This window comes from Anomalospiza imberbis, chromosome W (assembly GCF_031753505.1).
Source record: "Anomalospiza imberbis isolate Cuckoo-Finch-1a 21T00152 chromosome W, ASM3175350v1, whole genome shotgun sequence".
NCBI classification, from domain to species: Eukaryota; Metazoa; Chordata; class Aves; order Passeriformes; family Viduidae; genus Anomalospiza; species Anomalospiza imberbis.
Window position 1 is genome coordinate 5,694,222 of NC_089720.1, and position 13,806 is coordinate 5,708,027.

The following is a 13,806-nucleotide window of genomic DNA, read 5'->3' on the forward strand; positions in this document are numbered from 1 at the left end:
CACGGGCACTAAATCCCGGATGAAGACCTTCCAAAACACTCCTCTTCCTCCCACCTAATTTCCAAACAAACCCACAGTGAGACACTACCCAGGATTCCTGATCAAGTTGCCACCCTTCAGATAATCAATACTCAGTCCCTCAAAGGAGAGACAAGTCTCTCTTGCACCACAGACTCCCCCAGGAAACACAATTGACACCCTTGTGTCTCCATGTCACACATGGCAACCGCCCGGAGAAAATCTGCCAGTGTGACACTTTTTTTTCCATGTCACAGTGCTCTCACCACCGTGCATGGACAGACTGCTCACAGGGTTTCTTTTCAAGGATGCTTTGCCAAGGACCAAAGAAAAACAACAGTTCAGTTTCTCATCTTAGGACTACAGTCCCCCCCATTTCCCCCTGGGGCCGAGGGTCCAAGAACAGAGATCTTCTTCTTCCCTTCTTCTTCTCTGAAGACAGAGGGCCTCTCCACACCCTCTTCAGCTTTCCTCTGTTCTCTCCACTCCTCTGTTGGTAGTCACTGAAACAGGTCCCTTGGCCCATCACCGCATCCCCCTAAATGCAGTCTCTGTTGCAAGAGAATTTGTTTCAGTCTATGGCTAACAAGAAAAGTCCAGCCACAAGCCACTCCATCATCTCCTTCCACCCAAAAATTTCTTCTTCTAACATCTCGGATCCCATACTGTCTCTCTTCTACTTCAAATCAAAGAGGAGTAATATTTTACAAAGCCCTCATTTCCCAGGAAAGGGTTAAAAGTTCAGACTCCCCGGATGGCTGAAATCTCTGCCCAGAAGCCAATTCCCAAGGCCAAGGCTGGGCGCCTCCCCCCCCCCTCCTTCTCCTTCTCCTCCGCTGGCAAAGTTACAGGTGCCGTCCGGATTCTCTGTCTCTTCCCTCTGGGGGGGACGACAGAGGCATCTCCGCTTCTCTCCACCCTTCCGTCCACAGGAGCTGGCTCGGTTCCAGTCCTTCAGCCCCCTTGGCTCACCTTGACCAGGCCACATGGCTTCCCCCCCCCCACCCAGCCCGTGTCTGGGCAGGGGAGGTCTGCACAGCACTCTGACCAGAACCAAAGAGAGCGAGCTCTTGGGAGTTCTTGCTTTTAACCCTCTGTGTTCTCAGAGGCGTGTCCATACCTTCAGTGGTCACTCCAAGTGCCAATATCCAAACCTGACCACTGATTGGTTTGACCCAACTTCCTGAAAAAAATTCTCTTCCATGTCAAACCACGACACGGGGATCAGAAAGGAGATAAAAGGATAGAGAGAGAGAGGGAGAAGAGGGGGATGGGAATAGCTACCAACACAGGTGAGATCCTCAGTGGTCCGAACAATGGGGATCCATCTATCGTGTCGGGGGAGTCTCCTGAGTTCTGGTCAACTCAGGGGTCCAGTTATAGTCCACAGAGGAAAGAGGGGGGAACATGCAGGACAATGAGAGTCTATTGTGATTGCTGCGGGGGAACAGGTGAGTCCACTGAAGCCACCAAAGTAAGGCAAACACAATGGAGAATAAGTCCACTGAAATTACTGAAGGGAAACAGGTCATGTCGTTAGTGGTCAGACCACTGTTTCCCCCCCCTCCCTGTAGTAGGGGTCTCAGTCTCAGTCCTTGGGAGGAGGGTTCTCAATTTTTGTTTGTCACGGTGGTAACGAGGCAGGTGAGGGGTCTTCAATGAAGGACCACGGGAGTCACCCCTAAAGTTCTTTCGGCTTAAAGGAGGAGAGTGGGCAAATATGCAGTAGGCCGTTCCTTGCTGGGTCCATGCCAGGTCCTTGCCGATTCCATGACAAGTCTGTGCCAACTCCTTGCCAGGCCTTGTTCAGAACACCTAACATAACGGTACAGCAGCTGCACCTGCAATGCTGCTCTCTCCATGCTGGAACTGTAGTGGGGGATGGAGTTTCTTCTCGTGGAAATTGGTAGGCAAAAGTGGGGGCTTCAGACAGCCTCTTACACTGTGACTGCCCTTGTGGTTCAGCTAGAACCTGGACAGTTGTAACATCTGTGGGTTCCACAACTGTACTATTAGACTGCCCCTCTTCAAGGCAAAGGGAGGGTTTCTCACTAGCTGGGGAAATGCACTCCTTCAGCATCTCAGGCATCTCCTTAACCAGAACCCTCACCCAATCTGGGTGGTTCATTTCTGAGGCGGGCTGTGGGGCAGGGTTAGGCTCTGGAGCAGCAACATCTCTAGTCGCTGGGGCAGTGTCAGGCTCTGCAGCAGCCTCCCTAGTCTCTAGTGTAGGTGTCAGGGTAGTTATACAGGTTAATTTTCCCTTATCTCTGAATGCTAAATATAACAGGCTTAACAGGCATATCAGCAACACCACCCATTTTATGATATCATTAGCATTTAGAGTGGATCTTAACCCTTCGAAAACTGGTGGAGCAGACCCAAAAAGATGATTAAAAGGTTGGGAGAAAATTTCCCCTGGTGTCATTTCCTCACAGTAGGTACCATTATTAAAGTAACCCCAAATCATACCGTTAGTGTGTGATAGCTCTGAATCCATGCACCTGCCTTCCAGAGGAAGTTAAAGATCCATGATATCCTCACTTTATTAACCCATAAGCCAAACTGGATAATACCCACAGTAGCCTTAGTTATAGGACCCATGTCTAGATAAGGGCCTGCAAATGGGAGAAATACAGCAACGACCACGTGCCACCCAAACCAGGGTAAACTAGACCACATGGTGACACTTGAAGATGTTTCTATATCAGCACACACACAAAAATTATATTACTTAAGAACTGTTAATCCTTTTTCCTCTCAATGCCCTCGAGCCCCACGTTGGGCGCCAAAATCTGTCTTAGTTTGAAAAGACAAGAGTCTGTGAAGGAAGGCAAGGGTTTCCTGTGAAATGGAAAAGGTAAACCCCTGTAGGAACCCAGAATGTCCCTTGGACACTCTTGGATGTTCCGGGCCCAGGTCAAAAGCATTTGAGACCCTGGAATGCGGCCACAGACCCCTGTGGCTTTGAACCTGATCCATGGAACAATTTACCAACCTTGCAGGAAGAACAAGAAATCACAGCAGTTTAGATATTATAGTAGAAGTAGTCACAAAATGAAAGGAAGAATTTTTGAGTGCTGTACAGGGGGGTTTTAGGCCTTGTACAGAGGGGGTCTGAGTTTTGTACATGGCGGTCAGAGGTTCTAAGATGGAGGGATTTGGGCAGGCCCTGTCCTCTTTCTTTCTTTTTCCTAACCTCCATGTTCTCGGTGATGTTGGCACTCACAGATTGGTTTAGAGTAGAAAGTCACTGTTCAGTATAGGTGATGGGCATTGGGGAAAATCTATAAACATTTAATACATAATGTATGATATAAAAGAAGGCACCAGCCCCCTGGGCGTTGGAGTGTGCCTTTGCCTGACTGCTGAACGGACCCCAGCAGCTCAGGGAGAAATCTTTTAGATAACATACAATAAACTACCTTGAGACTGGACGACTGAAGACTACTGAGTCTTTCTTTGGAAGCTCGGGTTGAAGGAGAGACTTTTCCACCTTTCCGGGCCACCCCAATCAGGGAGTGAGACCCGACAACGACAGACCCCGCAAATCCCCAATTTTTTCTAATTTTGTTCTAATGTCTGGCCAAGCATTAGTGACAAAATTAATCCTTAATAGAGCTTTTCCCACATCACTTTCAGTGTCTATCCAGGAATATTGTTTCATATTTCTCCTAAGTCTGTCTAACCATTCAGTTGGAATTTCTTCTTTCCTCTGCTGTCCTTCAAAAGGCTTTCTCGCATTTTGCCCTCGGGCTGCCGCCTCTTTTATTCCTTTGCTTATTAAATTACGATATTCATTCATGTCTTTCCTCCCCTCCTCATTATTTTGACCCCACTCAGGAGGTGCTGGTGGCATTTTGTCTTCTCCTGGAGGGCCCTGTGGGTTTTCTTTTTTCCAAACTTTTATTCCAGCTGCTCTGATTAATTGCCTTTCTTCCTGAGAAAAAATAATTTCCTTATAGACTGCATTTCTTCCCAAGTGTAAATGTTCCAACCTAAAATTTGGTCTAATTGTTCAGCTGTCCCTATGGCATCTTCCAGAATCCCTTTGATTTGTTTTTTAAAATTCCTGACCTTGGAAGAAGTCAAAGTGGCATTTACAAACCCCGTTCCACCCCCTCCCATTGGAACCTCTCTTAGTGGAAATAGACTAATTCCTTCATCCCGCTCATTTTGGTTTTTATCCTCTATAGCCTTTTTCCCATGTTTTGAGGAAGGGTCATGAGAGTGCTGTCTTTTAACTGAGCTTCTAGTGTTTCGATAATGTGCTTCCTCTAGAGAGAGAGAGTTTCTCTGAACAGCTGGAGCTGTGGTTACCAAGGGAACTGAACTCAGGGCAGGAAGGGAGGTGAGGAGAAGACCTTGTGCCGAGACTCGGTCCTCCAAGGGTGGGACGCAGGCGGGGTCTGCTTCCGGAACCGCCAAAGAAGGGGGATCTTCCGGTGGAAACCAAACCGGAGCATGGAGAGCCCGCACATGGCTTATGGCGGCAGCTCCCAGCGCAGACAAAGGAGGCTGCGTGGCCCCAGCAGCAGCGGTTGCGCCTATCGCAGCCGGCACGGGCAGAGTAGCCAGGGGGGAGACAGCCACGGGAAAAGCGGTCAGGGATGGGATGGCCGTGACCGATGGGACCCCACCTGGCGCGGCTGGCGGAACAGCCACGGGCCATGCGGCCAGGATGGGGGTGGGGACTGGTGGTGCAGCCGTGAGCGGCGAGACTGGGACCGGGAGAGCAGCCACAGGCAGTTGGACAGAGACCGGGAGAGCAGCCGCGGGCGGCGGGACAGAGACTGGGAGAGCCGCCGCGGGCGGCGGGACAGGGACCAGCGGTGCAGTCGCAGGCGGCGAGCCCAAACCTGTGTGAAAAACACCAATCACTTGGTTTTTAAAATTTTAAAAGTTTAATAATAATAAAATAGTTACAAAAATAGTAATACAATTAGGGTAATAAAAATTTAGAGTTAGTGTAATAAATAAAAGGTCTTTGTTCATCAAAACGAGCACTGAAGGAGATAAGAATTTGGGCTGAGTAGGGAGTTATAAGATGTGGGAGGGAGAGAGGCCCAAGGGGGATCGCTAGTACTTTTTTTTAGGGATTGCTCAGATGTAGCTAGCACAGCAAATTTTATAACCAAATATGTACAAGTTAACCTTTAGGCCAAGGACGATCCACGAGGAAGACGAGGAACCTTCATCCCGACGACCACCAGTAGGCAAAGTACGACCCCCTAGCAACAGTCTGCGCAGACGCAGAGTGCACCAAAAAGGACATGTCAATTGGAAGCAGGAGGACTATAAGAACAAAAGGAGTAAAGGGGGGGGTTGCATGCCATTAGTGGAGTGGGAAACTCCTTGGCCGTTCAGCGCTGTTTTTTTTTTTTTTTTTTGCTTGTTACTGCTTGCTCAATAAATTGTTGTTAATTGATTTACCTATAATTGGCCTCCCCAATTAAATTTGTCTATAACATTAGGACAATTACAAGACAATAAAAAGCAAAGAATTACGGACGTCCAGATGCTCTTGGGCACTTAAGCCACGATAAGCATGCTTTGTGAACAAAGGGATAACCCTTAAAAACCATACACTGTTGCATATTCATACATACTTCATGGTTATGCATACATTCTATTTAAAATAAGAAACTCTGTCTGGAATATGTCAACTCCTTCTTCTAATCCCCACAGCATCTTCGAGTCTGAGCAAGGCCTGAAGAAATTAGCTTCTTCTGATAAGAGAACCATAAATTCCTCTTCTCTGGAAGATTTAGGTGTTTTGGGATTGTTCTCTCAAAGCGAGTATCTCATTATTTTAAAAAAACCCACATACATAGTTTCTATTTTAACTACAAAACTACATTTACCATACTACTAAAATGTTAATACAGCACTTCTAATCAATATAACATAATACATATAGTATTCAATTTAATATTTGCAGAAAGCCAATCATAAAATATGCATTTTTCACACCTGGGACAGGGGCCAGGAGTAGTGGCTCAGCCACAAGCAGTGGGGAAGCAAGCGGGAACAGGAAGGGCAATACTTGCAAAGGATCCCGCCCTTTTTCATTCTTTTTCTCTTCTTGCTTCCTGCCCTTTTCTTTCCCCTTTTTCTTTTCTTGCTTTGTCTCAGGGGTTTCTGATACTTTTAAAGATTTTTATTCTTCTAAAATCTCCTGTCCAGCATGCGGCATATTCTCTTTCTTCTGGATTAAACGGTTCTTTTGAATTTACAAATATATTCAGAGCCTGACAAATCCAAACTTCAAAAGAGCTGTATCTAGGCCAATAAACATGGTCAGGTCTTTTTTCCTTCTTTGTCCATTCTAGCATACAAAAATTAGCTATCTTTACCTTGTCCTTTCTCCGTGTACAAGGGTTTTTATCCCAGTTAGATAACATAACTCCCAAGGGGTATCTTGGGGTATACCTTCTGGTACCTTTTTGCTCCTTTTTTTTTTTTTTTCTTTCCTGGATCCAACTTACTGGTTTTCTGTCCCATTTTTCAAGATCTTATCTATTTGTCCCCTGCCTCTGTTTCCCTCTTTCTCTAACAACCTGAATACCACCTTCTTTCAACTACCCACACAAAAAAAATCCTTTTTCTCACAATATTATTCAATACAATACACCTCTCTCCAAGGAGATAAAGTGAAGCTTAAACAATCTACATTACATATACTTTCATTCATCTCCATTTACTCACCTTTATTTCTCACTCACTCACTCACTCACTCACTCTCACACACATTCACATCCTCAGGCCTGTTCATTCATACTTCTCGACTTCTGCTTAGCCGAGCCTGTAAGGCTGTCTGTCACTCACTCTTTGACCGTGGCCCCCTCCACACACCCAGGGGAACAATGGCTTGTTTGCAGGTCACCTACACATTTTGCCACAGCCCCCACCTGCCTGGGAAGGTGAGGCTAATTTTGTGTGTGACTCACTCTCACACACAAGACAACAATAAGGTACCTTTTACTTTCAAATCACCTGTTACAATTTCATGTGTTACTGACCAGCCCCGGTACTCTTGGATATCCCTCAATCCAGCTGTGCTCTCTAACTCCGGCTGCTCTTGGGCATATCCTCAATCTGTCAGAATTTTGCTCAACCCTGGGTGTTCTTGGGAATATTAATCCCTCAACCCAGCAGGTTTAATCCTGGATGCTCTCAGGCATTCTCATCCCTCAACCCAGCAGAATTTTTAGGGGCCCCTTCTACACTTTTTGCTTTGTTTTATTCCGTTCTCCCCGTACATTATGCCAGGAAAACTCTCGTCTCCCTCTTTCCAAGGGGTCCCACCCCTTCCCTGAGACCCAGTCCCAGTTTCCCTGGGGGGATTTCTCTCACTTTTTTTGTCACTCTCTTCATCTCTTTACTGACCGCTTTTCTCACGAAAAGATGAAACCGCAGCATGGGAGACTCCACACTTGCTTGGCAGGTCTGGGATAACCAGCCATAGCCTGTTGCATATTCATATATCTCATACATGATGCAAATATTCCTTTCAAACTAGGAATTTTTCTGTTTTTCATCAAGTCCCCCCCTTATCTTGTAAATCAATGCTTTTGGCTCCGGGGTGTCTGGAAGAAGTCTGTATGGTCCGATAAAGAGGCTATAAATCTTGTCTTGAGATTTTTTTTTTTTTGGTTTCTTGTTGCTGTTATCTCTATGTGAAGAATTTCTTGGTTATCTTATCCATTCCTTGTGCTGGTCACAAAAAGGTATCTTACATCACATAGCTTCTATTTTAATATTAGGCTATAGCCTAAAACTATATTTACCACGCTACTTAAAAAAGATTAATACAACATTACTAAAAAAGGATTCATACAACATTGCTTTCAAACATAACACATATAGTATTCATTTTAATATTTGCGAAGAGTCAATCATATAATATGCATTTTTCGCAACCAAAGACCCCCGACGACCCCCGAATTGGGGAGGTGCAAGCGCAGTGCAAAAAGACTATCTAATAACCATGAGCTCATACTATGCAAATTAGTTCCAGCGCTTATGTGATGATGTTATAGTGACATAGTGATACTAAGCAATACTTACTGTATAAATATACCACAGCACTTGACAAAGGTGGGTGATTTAGGAGGAGAAATCCCCCTTGTGATAAACGCCAATCACTTGTGTTAAAATTTTAGAAGTTTAATAGTAATAAAATAGTAATGAAAATTAGGACAATAAGAATTTGGACAATCAAAGTTAGAACAATAAAAGACAAAAAGCAAAGAATGACAGATGTCTGGATGCTTTTGCACTCTGCCACAAAAGAATGTTTTGCTAACAAAGGATTAACCCTTAAAAGCAATAGCCTATTGCATATTCATATATCGCATACATAATTCAAACATTCCTTTCAAAATAAGGGTGCTTCTGTTTAATTTTAGCTTCCCCCCCTCATCTTGTATATCAACCTTCTTGACACCTCGAAGTCTGAGCATTCCCAATAAGGAGGCAATAATTCTTTTCTTGGAATCTTAGTGTCTTGTTGCCGTTATCGCTATCCAAATAGGATAATGTGAAGAATTTCTTGACGATCTTTTCCATTTCCTGCACTAGTTACAAAAAGTATCTTATATCACATAGTTTCTATTTTAATATTATGCTATAGCCTAAAAACTATATTTACCACACTACTTAAAAAAGATTAATACAGCATAACTTTCCAACATAACACATATAGTGTTCATTTTAATATTTGTGAGAAGCCAGTCATATAATATGCATCTATAACACCCCTCACTACCATCTCTGCTCTATAGACATTGGTCTATGGGGATTTACTTCCAGCCTATCTTTCAGGCATCACTGCCCAGAGGATTTGCTGCCACTGTAGAGCTTTTGCCCTCCCACTGCTTCTCCTACCGTGGGTGAGCCTTTACTCATAAGAGTAGATGTTGAACTGGGACCTTATTAACACCCAACCTCACTGGAGAAAGACCCTCACCATCTATTTGGGTGCTCCAGGGGAAAACCCAGGACCCCTCCCCCTTCCCCCATCCAAGGGAGCCTCTCCTGGCTGCTTGCAGGAGCCCAGCTGCCACTGCCCAGCCCTGCTGTCTTCTGCTGCTGCTTTGGGTTTTTTGCTACACTTTAACCTGATACCCCAACCCTGCCTGACCCCCCATGTCTACTGCTACAGCTGTGGAGTTTCTGCTACATTTTGTTTTCCATCCCGGGGTCTGTTCTCCTCTGCCGTTCCAGCCTGCCCCTCCGAGGTTCCTGCTACAGTCTATTCTGCTATGCAAAGGGGCACCAGGACTGGCTGCCCTTGTGGACTTGTAAAGGAAGCCTCTTTTCTATCACTCCTGCTGGCTCGCCCACCATTACCTATGTGCAGAGAGGCGGCTGAGCTTGTGCCACAGCGCCCCCTGCAACCGCAGGGGAATCATCGCACCTGCCCTGTCCAGCCGGGAGCCAACACCACCCCTGCTGGCTGTGACCATGACTACACCAAAGGGGACAGTGCCTGACAGCAGAGACAAGGCTGTTATTTGGTTTCTGGCTTTGTTTGTTGTTACTGCCATTGTTGTTGTTTGTGTGTCTCGTTATACGTATATATATGTACTACTAAAGAACTGTTATTCATTTTTCTGTATCTTTGCCTGAAAGCTCCATAATCTCAAAGTTATAATAATTCAGAGGGACAAGAGTAATATTTTTTCCATTCCAAGCGAGGTTCCTGCCTTCCTTGGCAGAGACCTGTCTTTCAAACAAAGACACATCAGAATCCCATTCAGTATTTTCATCACAATTTTCACCAGGACTTTCCCAAATATCACCATCCCAATCTTTGGGTGATGTTATGAATTTACAAAAATTTTTAATAACCATAAAATTGGGTTTTTTTAATAATGTCAAGTCTAATTTTTCTTCCAAGTTTTTTTTTCCCTTGACTTCTTCTAACTGTTGTTTCAATCTGTCATTTTGGTATTGTAGAGACAATTCTACATGTTCTCTTTCCTCTCCATTTTTCATCTATTTTCTCTTGTATTTTGTCTCACTCATACCAGTTATCTACTGGCCAAGGTTCATCAGTTTCAGTATGAATACTGTGCCTCCGTAAGGAATCTGGTAAGCCATTTGTCTGTTTTGCAAAATTGTTTGCCATCCTGCCTTCAACTATGCCAAAAAATGTCACAGGAAAGGGGGAGCTTTAGACAAGCCTGGCCTTAGCCTCAGATTTAGGCAACAGTTTAAATTTAAGAAATCACTGGCCTGCAAGTTCTAGTGGTGGCAGATCACATGTGTTTCAAAAATTAATTCTTTATTAAACAGACAAAAGTTAACAGACAAAAGATCTTAATCACAGTTGCATACTACATAGTATAAAACTAAAAAGAACTACTAGTAGAATACAGCATAAGATAAAATCTCGGAACTCAGCCCTGGTTGGGGTGAGCCCGTAAAGGTGGAAAAGTCTCTCCTCCAACCCGAGCTTCCAAAGAAAGACTCAGTAGTCTTCAGTCATCCGGTCTCAAGGTAGTTTATTGTATGTTATCTAAAAGATTTCTCCCTGAGCTTCTGCGGTCCGTTCAGCAGTCAGGCAAGGGCACACTCCAACGCCCAGGGGGCTGGTGCCCACTTTTATATCATATATTACGTATTAGATGTTTACAGTTTTTCCCCAATGCCCATCACCTATACTGAACAGTGACTTTCTACTCTAAACCAATCTGTGAGTGCCAACATCACCGAGAACATGGAGGTTAGGAAAAAGAAAGAAAGAGGACAGGGTCTGCCCAAATCCCTCCATCTAAGAACCTTTGACCGCCATGTACAAAACTCAGACCCCTCTGTACAAGGCCTAAAACCCCCCTGTACAGCACTCAAAAATTCTTCCTTTCATTTTGTGACTACTTCTACTATAATATCGAAACTGTTGTGATTTCTTGTTCTTCCTGCAAGGTTGGTAAATTGTTCCATGGATCAGGTTCAAAGCCACAGGGGTCTGTGGCCGCATTCCAGGGTCTCAAATGCTTTTGACCTGGGCCCGGAACATCCAAGAGTGTCCAAGGGACATTCTGGGTTCCGACATCTCCCCCTCCTCTTTGCACCAAGAAGACCTGCTTTGCCACTTTGCTCATGACCCGCCAAATGCATAGAAAAATGCATGGCAGAACAAGCAGAAGAACTAGAAATCCTATCAGAATATAAAATGTTATTTTCAAAAGCTCCCTCCACAATGGTGAAAGATTAAAAAGGCTGATGAAATCATCCCACCAGGATCCTGTAACTTTTTGCAATTTGCTGATGCTGTTTTGCATTTGTTTTGTTTTTATGGATAGATTTTGAGTGATCGGACAAATTCATGCAACACATCCCCTCAAATTCTTCACACCCGTGCCCATGTGACAGCAGCAAATAATCAATTGCCGCCCTGTTCTGAAGTGTTGTTTGCCTTGCACTGTCGATGTCTGTTAACATGTTACGCAGTGCAGAGGAAATGGCATGAGTATGTTTGCTCAACCAATACGCCATGTGATCCAATTGTGTCAAGGTCACCCCCGATGCTGCTTGGGGTGAGAAAATTGCTACTGCAATTCTCCGAGCCTTGTTCCAGGTATAAACTTCATCATCACAATTTGGACTGTATTGTTCAATGAATCGGATTTCCCTGCGTGTCTGTTCCCTCAAAATTTTCAAATTGGGTGTTATCAATGAGAGTTCTCCAGTGCTGCATGGACCACCCCTGATTTTTGCAGGAATAGCAGGCCAAATTCTGTCCCCACAAATCAAGAACATCCCTTTTGGTAAAATGGCTGGACTTTGGAGGGATGGTTTGCTCATCATCTTGGTATAATTGCACCAGGATGATGCATTTCTATAAAAGAGCTGTTTTGAGTGACATCTATGGTGTGGTTATCTGTCTCTGCCACTCTCAATGGATCAAACATGATGCAGAACTTCATTCTTGTTGACCCAAAGATGTCCAATTCCTGAGGTTCAAAATGAGCCACGGAAAGGAACTGTGTCCAAACATGCCATCCTTCCATAGGGTCTGAAAATATTTCAGAACCTTTGGAGGGATATTTTTTGGAATTGGCCATTCCTTCACCGGCACACCTACCAAATATGTTGAGAATGGTTTTCCCGGTCTTGAGTGAGTCAGACAAATGCTGTCCAGACCTGCTGCCTTTGCCAAAGTCTCCCACACATTTCCCTTTGGCTGTCTCATGGGAAAATCTGTCCTATTGCTCAAGGCAACAGGCAAGAGAATGAAGCACATGAACACTATCTGACTGAACCCCATGCCAATGTCCTCACTATCTGTGAGAAACCTTGCAGTGCAGCAACACCCGAATGACACTCGAGTCCCAAGAAAACCCCATGTCTCTGAGTTGTCAATCGTTGTCTGATGAGATATCCGCAGTGCTGTTGTCTGCTTTCATCTGCATTCTTGTCTCTCTGCTTCTTGGATCCGTGTTCACTCGCGTATACGTCCGATAAGGTTTCACATGCCTTGCTGACACCCACTTAGGTCCTCACCCTGTGAAGACACAAACAAAACCCTTGCCCGAAGTGATTAACATGGATGGGCTTTCGATTTGTCTTGTCTCTGGGTTTCGGATCAAAACTAATGAATTCTAGAGAGAACTAGAGAGAACCCCCGAATTTTGACTGTGGGCTGTTTGTGAAGTGTCTGACAATTGGTGGAGTGGACTCTGAGAAAGAACCATTTAAAATATTCTGAAGTGTGTAACAAAGTGTTTGTGTTCTCTGCTCTCTAAGATTGTTCTCATGCATGATAGATATGAACATAAAATGTCATTGTCTGTGTGCTTTAAAAGTGATCCCTCTGAACGTTTGCAAGACCTTCCCTGACACACTTCTCAATTCGCTCTTCCAACTGCTCCTCCATGAGGGATGCGACATGCTGTGGTGTCCCCACCTTGCTGCATGCCTCTATCATGTCTGCCAAGGTGGCTTGGTGCGGCATCATGATGATGATTCGCCCGCATTCTGGATTGGCGTTGGAAAATGCGAGGCTTTTGACCAAGTGTGGTTTCACCCTCTCGTCTGCCACCTGTCGCTCCACTGCCTGTGAAAGACGATCCACAAATGAGGAGAATGGTTCCAAAGGACCCTGCTTGATCTCCGTGTAGATGCTGTCCTGGACTCCCGCTGGAGCAATCTGTAGGATTGCTCTCCGTGCTGCCTCTTTGATGCTACTGAGCACGTTCCGTGGAAGTCTCACCACTTGTTGAATCGGGTCGTCTTCAGGAGGATCACCAGCAAGCTGCACAATGGTGAAGTTCGCGTTCGGTCCGCCCTGATATCTGGCTCTCAGCTCCTCCAGAGATCTCCTCCACGCTTTTTGCCACACGAGAGCTTGGGCATCTGTAAGAACTGATGTTGTGAGATATTTAAGGTCATAGGGTGTTAAATCGTACTTACCAAAAATGCTCTTCAACATCTGCTTGAAGTACGGTGATGACAATCCATTGTCTCGGATGGCCTTGGCTAGGTCCTTGATTGCACCACGGTCCAGGCGTTCCCACCTCGGGTTTTGGCCCTGAGCGTCGTAGCTCACCGGCATCACGATGTTTCCTGAGCCCTTGCAACAAGCGTCTCTCCTTTTACAATTCTGCTCGAATGTCCTGCCAATCTAATTTTAAATCTGGAAATCCTATGGGTACTTTCCTGTACAATGAAGACATCTGTTGTGACTGCTGCCTTGGTGCAGCAGAACTCACCGACATCCACGGCATCTGTGGCATCTGCAAAGATGAAGGCTGAGTGCTTGCGGATGAGGATGAAGCG